The following is a 12456-nucleotide window of genomic DNA, read 5'->3' on the forward strand; positions in this document are numbered from 1 at the left end:
AGTTTTAACAATGACGATGACAGATGTCGTAGTATAGGGTGGTGATCCAAACTTGGAAGGATCGATATTTGGAATGTCCGATATATCGATATTTCATCAATCTATGGTTATTTTATTTTCGCATCTCTGAAATTTCGACACATTTCAAACAGTGATCCTTCCGAGTTTGGACCACCACCCCTTAAAATGATTTGAGGTGATCATGGAAGTCTGATGACGATTCACGAAAAGAGAGTTCAGTATCAGTACGCTACTTGGAAATCGGGCAGGTTGATCGAGGCCGGAATACGCAGGTTACGTGCAACATGCGATGATGGCACGAGGCATGCTCCGACCGGAGGCAATTGGTGGTTCAAGTGGCTGACGGCAAGCCGGAAGTGAGTTCTACGGCACGTGGCCTGGCGTGCGCGTGAAAATAGGACTGGAATCTATTATGCTCGTGAGGCATGTGTGCGCGATCGAGGTGGCGATGATGGTGGAGGATGGTGCACAAAGGCGGATGAAAAAAGGAATGAATAGATGTAGGAGTAGACGAAGGAACGGTGCATGGTAAGGTACACATACCGCAGTTTCCTTTTCATCTTTCACGTGCGTGAGAGTCCGAGTATAAGAAGAACTGGAAACGAATATTAATGGTGGCTGATTGGTGGACAATAGAAAGTGGAGTCTAGTGCCGAGACAACCGTTGCGACCTATGCAGGGCACGGGATCCGGTGACGATGCTGATAATAAACGCCACATTCTCACCAGAAAGAAGAGCTGACACTCGGCTCACGACCCACTCGAGGATCCATGAACCGACCAGTAACCATCTGAACGCGTGTCGTACGCTTATCATATTCATCGCACCACTTTTTCTCTTTCTCGTGTATTCCATAACTGGATGAAGTGTAACAGCTCATCGATCAAGCCCATAACATTCTGGTAACCGAATCTGAGACTGCTGTTCAAATTTGATGACTTGTAAGTCTGCGCCTGAACGATGTTTTGGATTTTTGATTCGAATAGACGCTAAGAACAAACACCAACATCACAGGCATGACAGTCGCGAATTTGATTCGCAACGTTTTCGCTGTTTCCTTATCGACTTTTAATGTGCCGAGAACCCGTCAGACCTTGGAAAGCTTCTTGAATTTCAAACGCTAGATAAATTCCTTGTCTCCAAAGTTCCAGCACTAGCGGAGAATTTTGTAATGCGAGATAGGCACGTGTCTCTTGGTTCGTCAGGAGCTCTTTGACTCGAAGAGAAAGACTAACAACAACGTGAAAAACAATTCATGATCACGATACGGTTCGAAGCTGGTGAAGTGAATTAGCTTATCAATACGGACAATGGCTTGGCGGGTGTTTATTGTTGCCATGCATGGGTGTGCACATACTAACCAACAACGTTACAGATACGCACTTGCGCGTATTCCATTATCCCTCGTGTTCCAGTGTATCACCAAAACTTGGCTCGAGTCAGACGCGTGTGCCGTCTCGCTCAGCAGGGAAAATCGACGTGAGCCAAAGGTGTGACACGAGAGGCCCAGCATTCAGACAAAGACTTTTCCTGGCGCCGACTCGTGTCGTACCAATTAGGAGGGTCATTGTGTCCCCGGGGTTTGTTCGGCCGTTCCCCGTTCCCCCTTATCGACGCTCTGCCGACTTATTAGGTTCCGGGTGGCTCGTCAGACCCAGTGGTAGGTATTACACAATCGACTCATACTGGTACGCAGCGTTGGAAGTTACGCTGGCAACTCCTGCGGTCTTGCGTTTGCATGAAAATGACCAAGATACTACGTTTCTTGATGCTCGTCAGTGTCTCCCGGGAGTTTTCGTGACTTGGAGTTGTCAGGAAGTTCAGTGTCGAGTCTAGTACTCGAAAGGACCCCGCAGAATCCTTATGAAAATTGGCTTCTGGTCGAATTTGATGGATTCAAAGCATATTGTAGTACATATACTCTCGATCAAAAGTACTCGTGGACGCAAGTCCCAAACATCAGTAGTTTGCGAGATATGGACTTCGGAAAGGGGTTGTACGGATTTTTCGACATCTGTGGATTTGGCGATTTTTACGAATTATAAAGCTTCAAGGGGGACTCGAAATCAAGTAAATCACTCAAAAACTGCACAGCCAAGCCGCAGAGACTCTGTATTCGCGTAAAAAACAGGACAAGTCGATTACTGCAAGAGTCGGATGGTCTCGTTCTTCACGCGATATCTGACGTTGCGCCTCCTTCCGGTATCACAGCTTCCTGCCTATCTTTGAGAATCAACCGTGCAGTTTATTGAGCGATTCGTATGATTTCAAGTCCCCTTGAAGCATTGTAATGGATGAAAATCACGAAACCCATAGATGTCAAAAAATCTGTACATCTCTCTTCCGAATCTTGTACCTCAGAAACTAGTGACGTTTGGGACGTGTGTCTGTGAGAACTTTTCATCGAAAGGATACGTACCATAGCATACAGAAAATCCAATTCGACCCGGAAGCAAATTTCCATAAGGATTCTGCGGAATCCTTTGCCTGGATTCATCAAACTTCCAATGAGTTTTGAGAAGTGACGATACAGACCATGGGGACTAGGGTACCGGAGTGCTTAAAACTGGATTGTGGTCCAGTCACTGGCTTCCGAAATCAGGCTTCCCGCGTTCTTCGTGTCCACAACGATTCCTGACACGCCTTGCAACGTTGCAGGATAAAAAGAGCCAAGCAGGTCGTTTGTTCGCTGCTTGGTTCAGGGTCGTTATCACGGCTCGTTATCACCCGAGAGATTAGGCCTATCCACACTAGGCTGTTGCGTCGTCGTTCGGTTCGCATCCCGCATGAGAGGAAAGGCTCCTCGACGTTGTGCCCACCACTCTCTGTGTACACGTCGCATACCTTGCCTACCTGCCTCTATCCTCCGGTTCTCTCTTTCGTCGTTCGAGCATGAACTGCAGGCGCAGACGACACCATGAGAATGTGTAATGGGCACATTGCACGGGTGGATCCCGACTCGCCTACTTAGAGACAGGCGTTGATGTATGGGTGTGGATAAAACCGAGCCGACATGCAGGTATTCCTCATCGTTTTCTCCCACCGTCATCAACGTGACGCTCGCTTAGATGTGTATTCCCGTTTTACGAGCGGGGCGGCTTTAGATTTGTTGCGGGAAACCCGGGGCTTTACCTATCTTGTGGATTACCTTTTTTTCTCGTTTTTCTACCTCGTTTTTCGAGAGTAAAAAAGCGATAATGTGCGCCTAAACAAATAGCATCCCCGAGATGGTGTGCCTCGAGTCGTTGGAGCCTGGGGAAAACGAAACGATCTTTCCGTACATGCCGGTGGGCGCTGTTTCTCGTTAACGTAATATCACTGTAATCTACATTGTCTTTGAATAAGTCGAAACCGCAATCCTTAAAGACAATGATCAGCATACGCGTTACAACTTAAGATTCACACCAATATCGAGCAGCTACGATCACTTAGATAAAAATTTCCATGTTACGAAATTATATAAGAGAAACTTGCACACTTATTGTAAAGTTGAAATGTATAATTATTCTACAATTTCTCATCTAGGAATAAATTTCTGCATCAAAGTGTATTCTTTTTATAGTAATATAGTATACAATCTCAATCTCGTGATAATGATAAATGAATCTCGCTCACTGGAATAATTGCAAACTGGTTTATAAAAGATTCACATTAGTTCAGTTGGAAATAAACTTTGCTGTAACAAGTCCAAAATACTCGGCAAAATATTGTATAAGCAAGAATTTGTAACGTGAGAAATCACGAGAAAAAGAGCAAATACGACAAGCGTCTCATTCAACAGAAAACGTTAAAAAATCAGTAACAAGCCGACTTGCTTTTCTCTCTGTATCCAAGTTCGAATAAATTAGTGCTTTATTCAAACTATCGATGGTAAGCATTACTATGCAAAAGATGTTACAGAGTTATAAGATTCGTATGTAATAACGTTATACAAAAAATTACCAATATTGTAATTTCCGATACATAATATAATTCTTATCAAGGAATTATAAATTTTGTTATCTGGGCTCCCCATTCATTCGGTCGATGAATGATGACGAAAATTGGATAACTGATCACCGGACTTTTACATGGCAAAAAATTAGCAGCGTCTGAATTGATCACCAGTGGATCAGAACTTGAACCTAAGACAGTTCTTGGATTCTCACCAAAAAATATTCTATAAAAGACACCTCATTTTTTTACAACGTACACTTTTCAGCCAAGACCAAGTGTCACTTCCTAGGATGCAAAATGTTCCTGCATTGGAATGTTCTCTGTTCGTGATGAACACTAAAACAGACAGTAACGATAATACATAGACACCTAGATCCGTACCCTACGTTACAACCAAAGAATTCGACAAAAGAGCATGACATTTGGCGCGGCATGCTGTAAGGAACAAGGACATCCCTTGGCGCCGAGGGGTGTTTCGAACACTCGTTGCGGCTAAACGTTCGCCGCGGGGTGCTAGCGGTAAGCCGCAACCCGTGGCATCGTGCTTACCCAATCGTCTGGAAAATATGAACTCTTTACGACCGTACCAGTTGAATACAGAACGTGCTATGCTGATGGGGTTGCGGGAGGATCTCTTCATCGGGACTCTCCATCGCCGGTCGAAAGTCAAGCGCCATTATTTTTTGCACACTCTATACAAGTCCTTTTTCTTTTGGACTTTTGTGTTGTTTCGCAATATGGAAGCAGCAGCAGGTCATTCTGTGCAGGGTAACCAGTTTTAGAAAATATCCTCAAATATGTCGAAAGCTAAGGATTAAATTGTAAAATGTTTCGAGGAAAAGTTGTTGCGTATGAAAAGGGAGGTCCGTAGAGTTTTTGGGTTCGGGGATTCTGCTGGGCCTGTCAAGGCCCAATTTTTGTTTTACAAACGGAACCTTCTATTTTTTATTTCATCTTATTTTTTCTCATTGAAATGTTGATAACTTCTAATCCCAGTCATTTTTCATTTTCGTTTTTGAACAGGGCCAATACGTTGTTCGAAGTTTTCTCGTGAAAAGAGTAGCAATCTGTCAATATTTCCGAAGAATTTAAAAATGAGAACGAGTTTTACGACGAACAGAACTGTTCAACATTAAATGGTGTGTTGTTGGCGCTTGTTAGCATCAGGATGAGCTGTCAAACTTTCGAACACCTTAATTAAGAAGTGAACCTATTCTGATAAAACCAAGACAAAACTTGTGTCCGAAACATTTTTCAATCTAACAGTTAGTCTTCGATACATTTTAGCATATTTTTTAAAATGGAACACCCTGTATATCTGCTCATTGTCACTATTTCCGTACGTATCACGTGGTTTTCAAGCTACTATCAATATTTTCATTAATAATGTTACCAAACGTTCATCACCGTCCAAACTTTTACCCCGATCGCCGTTTTTTACCGTTGAACGCTTTTCTTCAATTTCGGCTCAGCGGCAACAATTTCAACCTTTCTCCAAGTTAAGTTACAACCTGTATCTACCTATACATTCACCGAGTGTATGACGTGATTAACTTCCTCATCCGCCATCCCCTCATCCTCCCTTTCCGTCCTCCCCTCCCCCGGTTTTCCTGATTCTCGCGAGCCTCCTTTCCTCCCTTTTCACCGGCGCTGAGAGAGAGAGAGAGAGAGAGAGAGAGAGGAGGGAGAGAGGGTATGGCCAACATGGCCGACGCTAATTAGCGCCTAATTATTATTTATTGCGTAACGAATGGGGTTGGCTGCTGCCCCGGGAAATACGAGACCGTATAGCCAGCCACTCCCGACACTCCCTGCAGCCTCTCTCTCCCTTTCACCCTCAGCAGCACTCCCAATAATCGTTCGTAACCACGTCACTGCAAGGACGACCCAACCTAATCATAGCTCCACTCTTTACGGCTTCAGATAAAAAGCGGTACTGAAATTATATACCGTCGTTATTGTTAATTATTGTTAACAGAATTGATGGTGTCCTCGTTACAGTTAATCGAACGTTTTATTCTACCTGTTTGTTCATTGGTAGCAGCTATGGAGTACGGTGAATGATTTGGAAACTACACTGAGAGAAATTTTTAGTTAGGAAAGTCTAGAATCCGTTACTATTCTTTCTCATTACGATCACTGTTGCTATATTTTCTTGCAACTGTTGCGAAAATTTAATGCTTGTGCAAGAATAAATTGACGTTAAAGCCTTGTTCAACTGAAAAAGCAGAGTAAACCTCACAAACTGATTTTGCGTTGCAATAACCAAAAGAGTAATTCCAACAATATTCAAACAGTTTTTTTTAACGATACCTGTTTTACTCAATTTTTCTCAGTGTGTGTTTAAGATAAACCGAAAAAGTCGAAAAATATACGGCGTCGTTGATTTAAAAAAAATCTTACTCACTGTTGAAATTACGGATGTTTAAAAATGTTCGTTGAGTGAGAATTTAAGAAGGAGAATTTAATGAACAAACACAATACGTAAGATCGATTTTGAAATATGCTGTTAATGTATCCGCGCATGCATGGAAAGTCAACGAGTATCGAAAATTTCTAGTTTATAAATGCAATCGCGCAAATTTCCAATTGCTAGAGAGAGTCTGGTCGGCACGATGAATCGCGGATAATTAGCGGATGCGTTTCTTCGCAGAATTCTACATCTCGTTTTAACAAGGTATTTGTGTACGAGGTAAATTCCTGATTTTGCTGCCTGCGCGTGTATTGGTGCGAGGAAAACGGGGGTAAACACATACTGTATATGTGTAGTTGAGTTATGCTCACAAGTATTACGGAAAGGGAAGGCGCAACGAGGCCGCACAAATCCAACAGGCGACGAGGCGACTACGTATGTATGTGTGTATGCTTATATACATGTGTGTGTATATATATATATATATATATATCTGGATGTATGCATGAATGCATTCGTCTATGCGTGTAGAAACGAACGTATGTGTGTGAGACCTCGAGAGTTTCTCAGAACGTAAGGAAGGACGTGAGCCGAGGAGGAGGTCGTGTGTAAATCCATAACTTGGCAAATTCTAATTACGCTTCGAGAAACCTCGGGCGAAACAAGCAGAGCTTTGAACAGCGTTTGCAGGAAGAAACTGGGATAAAATTTGAGGGAAATGGTGATTTTTAGGGACGGGGTTGAAGTCCAGAATCTGTAAAGTTCCGGAAGGGATTAATTCTGAATTATTTGGTGGCGGAACTTAAAGTAAAGAGATCAAACTTCGGTGAAACAACAAAGTTTCGAATGGGCGAAAACGCGCCGGCTCAATGTTCCAAAATTCAAGTTACGATAGAGCAAAGTTACGAATAGTAAAGTTAAGATGGAGCAAAATTTTTAACAATAAAGTTTCGATAGAGCGAAATAACCATTAATTGTAAAGCTTTGAATTTACAACGTTTTCAAAAAAATCCAATACAACAGGCTGAATTTATGATCCAGGCACAAAATTTCCGGCGTTTGAAAAAATCGTGATAAAATCGCATCGATAACAAATTCCTTGTAGCCGTGTTGAAAAGGTGAAAATTAATTCCGTTCCTCAAAACACTGTGCCTACCTACCTAATTTATTTCTATTTTCCAAATAACAAAACAATCGGAACCTGACTTCAAATCCGTGTTCCGTTTGCTTCGTCGGTAGAATTTCGCTTGGTTATCAAAATTCCGTTGCCAATACGTATATCAATTATCCCGTCGTCGCAATTCGTTAGAGAAAATCTGAATATTTCTTTTTGCCTTTCGATGCCGTAGAAGAGATGCCGAAGGCGGATAGATAGATACGAAGGGGGTTGGACGTGGCAATGCAGGACGAGTGCAAGAGCCGAATCGCTGCTAGTCGACTCGACTCGACTCGAGTCGTCCTGTAGGGTACCAACCGACAGGGCGGTCGCAAATATTGGTGTTTGGCAAAGACTACCCCCGATCTGTGTCTTTCTCGGTCTCTCTTTCTCCCCATTTATCCCACTCACTCCCCCAGGTTCTCGTTATACGTGCTCATCCTGCTCCCCCCCCCCCCCCCTCCTCCTCTCTCTCTCTTTCTCTTTCTCTCTCCCCGGCGATCCAGCAACGAGCCAGAATCAAACCAGAGCGCCACGCTATAGGTACACCCCTTTTCAACCAACCACCCGACGTGGCTCAATGTGTACAAGTAGATAGACGGAGGTGTACGTACATATGTATATATATATATATATATGTTTGTAGGTGATGTAGGTGTATATATATATATATATATATATACACACACTCGATGCACTGATACAAACCTCAAATAATTGTCCAAAGAACACAGATTTGAAACCACTGGTAAGTAATTACCGACACTCTCTCGCGTGCCACTCGAATACAGCTTACGATTAGGTACCTACAACGTTTGTCTGTCTGTCTGGATGTCCTTGCATGGTGTTGTAAGTAGGTGGACTAACCTCTGACTGTGGGCCAATTTGTGTACATATTTATCGCGACGTCGGGGAGGCATCGAAACAAAGATTAAAGATCTCTGACTGATCATACAAGTCTGAAAAAAAAATTATACATTTTTTTTTTCAATTATAAACTGAGAAAAATTTCATTTGTTACAGTAACTGGAAAAATTCAGTAAAACGGGTATCGTTAAAAAAAACTGTTTGAATATTGTCGGTATTACGAAAAACGAGGTACGCGTAAACATTTTGCGATATCGTCGATCCTTTTTTGGTTATTGCAACGCAAAATCAGTTTGTGAGGTTTACTCTACCGTTTTAGTTAAACAACGCTTTAACGTCAATTTATTCTTGCACAAGCATTCAATTTTCGCAACGGTTGCAAGAATATATAGTAACAGTGATCGTAATGAGAAAGAATAGCAACGGATACTAGACTTTCTGGTAATAGCTAGAAAACTAATTTTCATTTTCTACCTAGAACTATATTTTTCGATCGCGGTAAAAAATGAAAATAGTTAAGGACTGCGCGGTAACCGGAACAAAAAATTTCTGTCAATGTATGAGAGGTAATCTCTAAAAAACGGTATAAAAAAATCTGTACAGTTTTTTGTTGCAGACCTGTGTCATCGAAAATAAGTATTAGAAATAGAAGTCTGACGAAAAGATCGGTTTGTTACGATTTTTAAGCAACCGGACGTAATACAATAATTTTTTTTAGAATTGTTATTCGAGGAATCAAACTTGGCTTGTCAAATTGCATAAAAAAATGATCGACTCTTATTTGGTTATTTCGCTGGTGAACCTAATGAATTTTTTTACTTCACTCGTTGAATTTTAGTGTTTGAACGGTGAAAATTTTTTACTAAAAAAATTGTTGGCTGTTGTTTGAATTGATACGATTCCGGGTATTCGATCCCGGAAAATTTAGAGGGAAGAGGAAACTTTTTTCAAATAACCTGACAGCCGGAGATATTTTATTGAGTTGGAATTCAATTTATTTCATTTAACGGTATGACAATTATTCAATATCATTTCCGATCTAGGTTCCCTGAAAATTATTGAAAATCGTCGAACTGGACGTTCTACAAACGATGACCGGTCAATTTTACAACTCGAATTCGAAATTCCAATGAAAATCGTATGATTTTCCATTACAGCAAGATTCGTAAGAAATTTTCTATCACATATTACAAAACCTAAATCTGCGTAATTCATTCCTGAAAACAAATTACTTCAAAAGAATATAACGGAGAAAAATGTGAGGAAGAAACAAAACGATCCATATCACAAGTGTAAAAATAAAGAAAATAAAAAATAATTACAAAAAACATAGAAAGAAGGAACGAAGAAAAAATCTTGGAGTCGAGCCAGCGGAGCGTTAAATTAAAATGCAATTTGAAAAAAGCATTAATTATACAGCGGCCCGTTGTAGTTGACAGACAGACTTGGCAGGAGTACGGTTTTGAAATTATTTAAAAGCTCATTTGTTTAAAACGTGATTATCGGAGAGAAATGGGAAATGAAAACATCCCGTGGATCGCTGCAGTCGAAAACTGCCTCCGGTTCCGCCTCCGTCCGATTTTGAATTGCATCCACCCCCGCCCCCGCAGGGGGTGGTTTTGCTCGTTGCGTGCTGTTTGCGTTAAACATTTACGTACGTAGAGAAACGGCGTCACGAGCACACCGATTCACCAAAACGTTCAAACGGGCCGCGTTCTCTCTTGTTTGCACTACTGTAAATCTAGCTAATCTGAATGGTAATGCAATAGAATTACGATATACGAAGCGAGCCATACGTACCGCGTTTCGGCTGCGGTCTAACGCTGCGACGAAGCCGAATCCCCGACGAGGTAATGTGTCAAATGATTGCGTTTGCTTTATCCCTGAAAATAAAAATTTCGATAAACAATTTTTATCAATGGAAAATTTTCAACGCGGTTTTATTGTTACGAAAATTGATATGTGCGAAATTTGGATCCAGAGAGGCTGAGAAAAAAAAAACAAAAAAACTCCAGTCTTTTAAGAATTTAGAATTTTTTTTTTATCACAGGGATAACTGATCAGCAAAGGGATCGGATTGTTGATATTTTATTGAGCTTATTTTAAACTTATTTTATATAAATTTCTGTTGAAAACATATTTAAAATTAACAAAGATATGGCCTTGTTACTTACAACATGGTGACTGATTAAAATTTTTCCTATTTGCGAGGCCCTTTTTTGTTTTTAACCAAGCAGTTTGCGAAAATAGCAATTATTCAAATTTATCAGTCGTTAAATCAAGGTCCATATCTTTGTTAATTTTAAATATATTGTAATAAAAATTCATATAAACTAAGTTTGTTAAAATACTTGACGCTTAATAAAATACCAACAATCTAATCACTTTGTTAATTAGTTATCCCAGTGAGAAAAAATTCTTAAAAATCGGTAATTTTTTCGGTTGTCACAGTTGTTTTCCCCCTTAAGTAATAATATATCCAGAATTGTTACTAAAAACTAGAATACAGCAATATTTGACGATGAAACATCCAGTAAAAAATATAAAAAAATCCAAATTTTAGCACAAATTAGACTTTTGAACATTAATAGTCTTAGAGTGGTTATCGGCACAACAATTTATAATTTGAATAAGATTGACTCGTACTGATATTCCTGCGAAAAGGAAAACGATTTTCTCCGTATGATATCAGACTGCGAAAAATGTTCTTTTTTTTTTCGAAGTGAAACAAGAAAGATATTATATGATAAGATGTGCGGTAAAAGTTTCGGTGTGTAATAAATGGAATTATTTCAATTCTAATTCGCCTTAACGAGCTTGAATTAAAGACAAAAATAAAAAAATTGTTTCAGATTGTTTAAAATTAGATAAAGATTATTCACACTCTTTCTTTTACACCTCACGAAGTCGTACATGAAACAAAAACCGGTTGTGACACGATTATTGAAACTTTGCGTTTCTTATTTAATTTTTTTTTTTTTTTTGCACGGACTCTTATCGATAATCATTGCGAAACATTGCAAAAGGAATGTTTCGCTGCGTAACGATTTGCAAATGAATCTTGCGGTGTGTAAAAAAGGAACAACAGCGAGGATGGAATGAGAAAACAAATTGCAATCGAAAATAATTAGCGAAAGCAAAAAGAGAGAGAGAGAGAGTGAAACTCAGCGGCAATTAAACCTCGTTTCAGTGTTTTCCTCCGCATCTCTCTTTTCCATCTGTCTCTCTTTTTTCCCGTGGCATTATGCCTCGCGTAAATGTGCGTACATACGCAAATTTTTGTGAGTAAGTAACGCCTGCTAAAACGATCGGTAAATAAAAATTATGAAATTCAACAAACCACCGCCCCAAGTGTATATACATATATATATAGATATATATGTATTTATTTATAGATATAACAAGATACACGCATACGTATAACGTATATACGCGCAAACTCATCGAGTCTGCAGGTGCGTACACGTGCCAGCTCGAATAAATAAATAAATAAATAAATACGCATGTACGCAGATGATATTGTATATGAAATATACGCGTAGATACGATATGTATAAAGACGAACGCTCTCGCATCTGTGTGTATAATGTTTGTTCACAAATATAATAATTGACTCGCATTTTCTCTCGTTGTTCCCACGGCTAATTTTACGCAAATAAATGTTTCAGCTCAGCTTTATGGTGTTATATTCCACCCGTAAACCTGCGCTGGACACGTGATGGAGTATATTTATGTGTTTGGTATATATACATCACATTATACACGAGCTGAACAGAGGAGGAGAGGGGAAAAAAAATTTCACTCATTCATCCTGCGCTCATCTCCTAGATTTTCTCCAATTCAATTTACAACCAGTATCGTCGGGTCAATAAAAAATTCCGGATGTTGTACAGAAGAGTTCCAATATTCAACAAATTTACAAATTTGAGAGAAGAAAAAAAAATTCTTTGGTAAAAAAATCTACAAGTTACCGAATTTTCTGTATACTTATAATGAGACATTTTTAATTCTTAAGAATTCAATTTAAATATCTTTCTAATATCAATTTATTCACGATATTTC

At 39.9% G+C, this 12456-nt stretch overlaps 1 long non-coding RNA gene across 1 annotated transcript in view; it reads right to left on the minus strand.

Annotated features, from left to right (window-relative positions):
- Window positions 1–12456, minus strand: part of LOC124186442 — a 69651-nt gene that overhangs the window by 15363 nt on the left and 41832 nt on the right. The window contains exon 3 of the long non-coding RNA XR_006871669.1: window positions 10195–10277. This is a non-coding gene — a long non-coding RNA (uncharacterized LOC124186442). The remainder of the gene's footprint in view (window positions 1–10194; window positions 10278–12456) is intronic.

This window comes from Neodiprion fabricii, chromosome 7 (genome assembly GCF_021155785.1).
Source record: "Neodiprion fabricii isolate iyNeoFabr1 chromosome 7, iyNeoFabr1.1, whole genome shotgun sequence".
In the NCBI taxonomy this organism is placed as follows: Eukaryota; Metazoa; Arthropoda; class Insecta; order Hymenoptera; family Diprionidae; genus Neodiprion; species Neodiprion fabricii.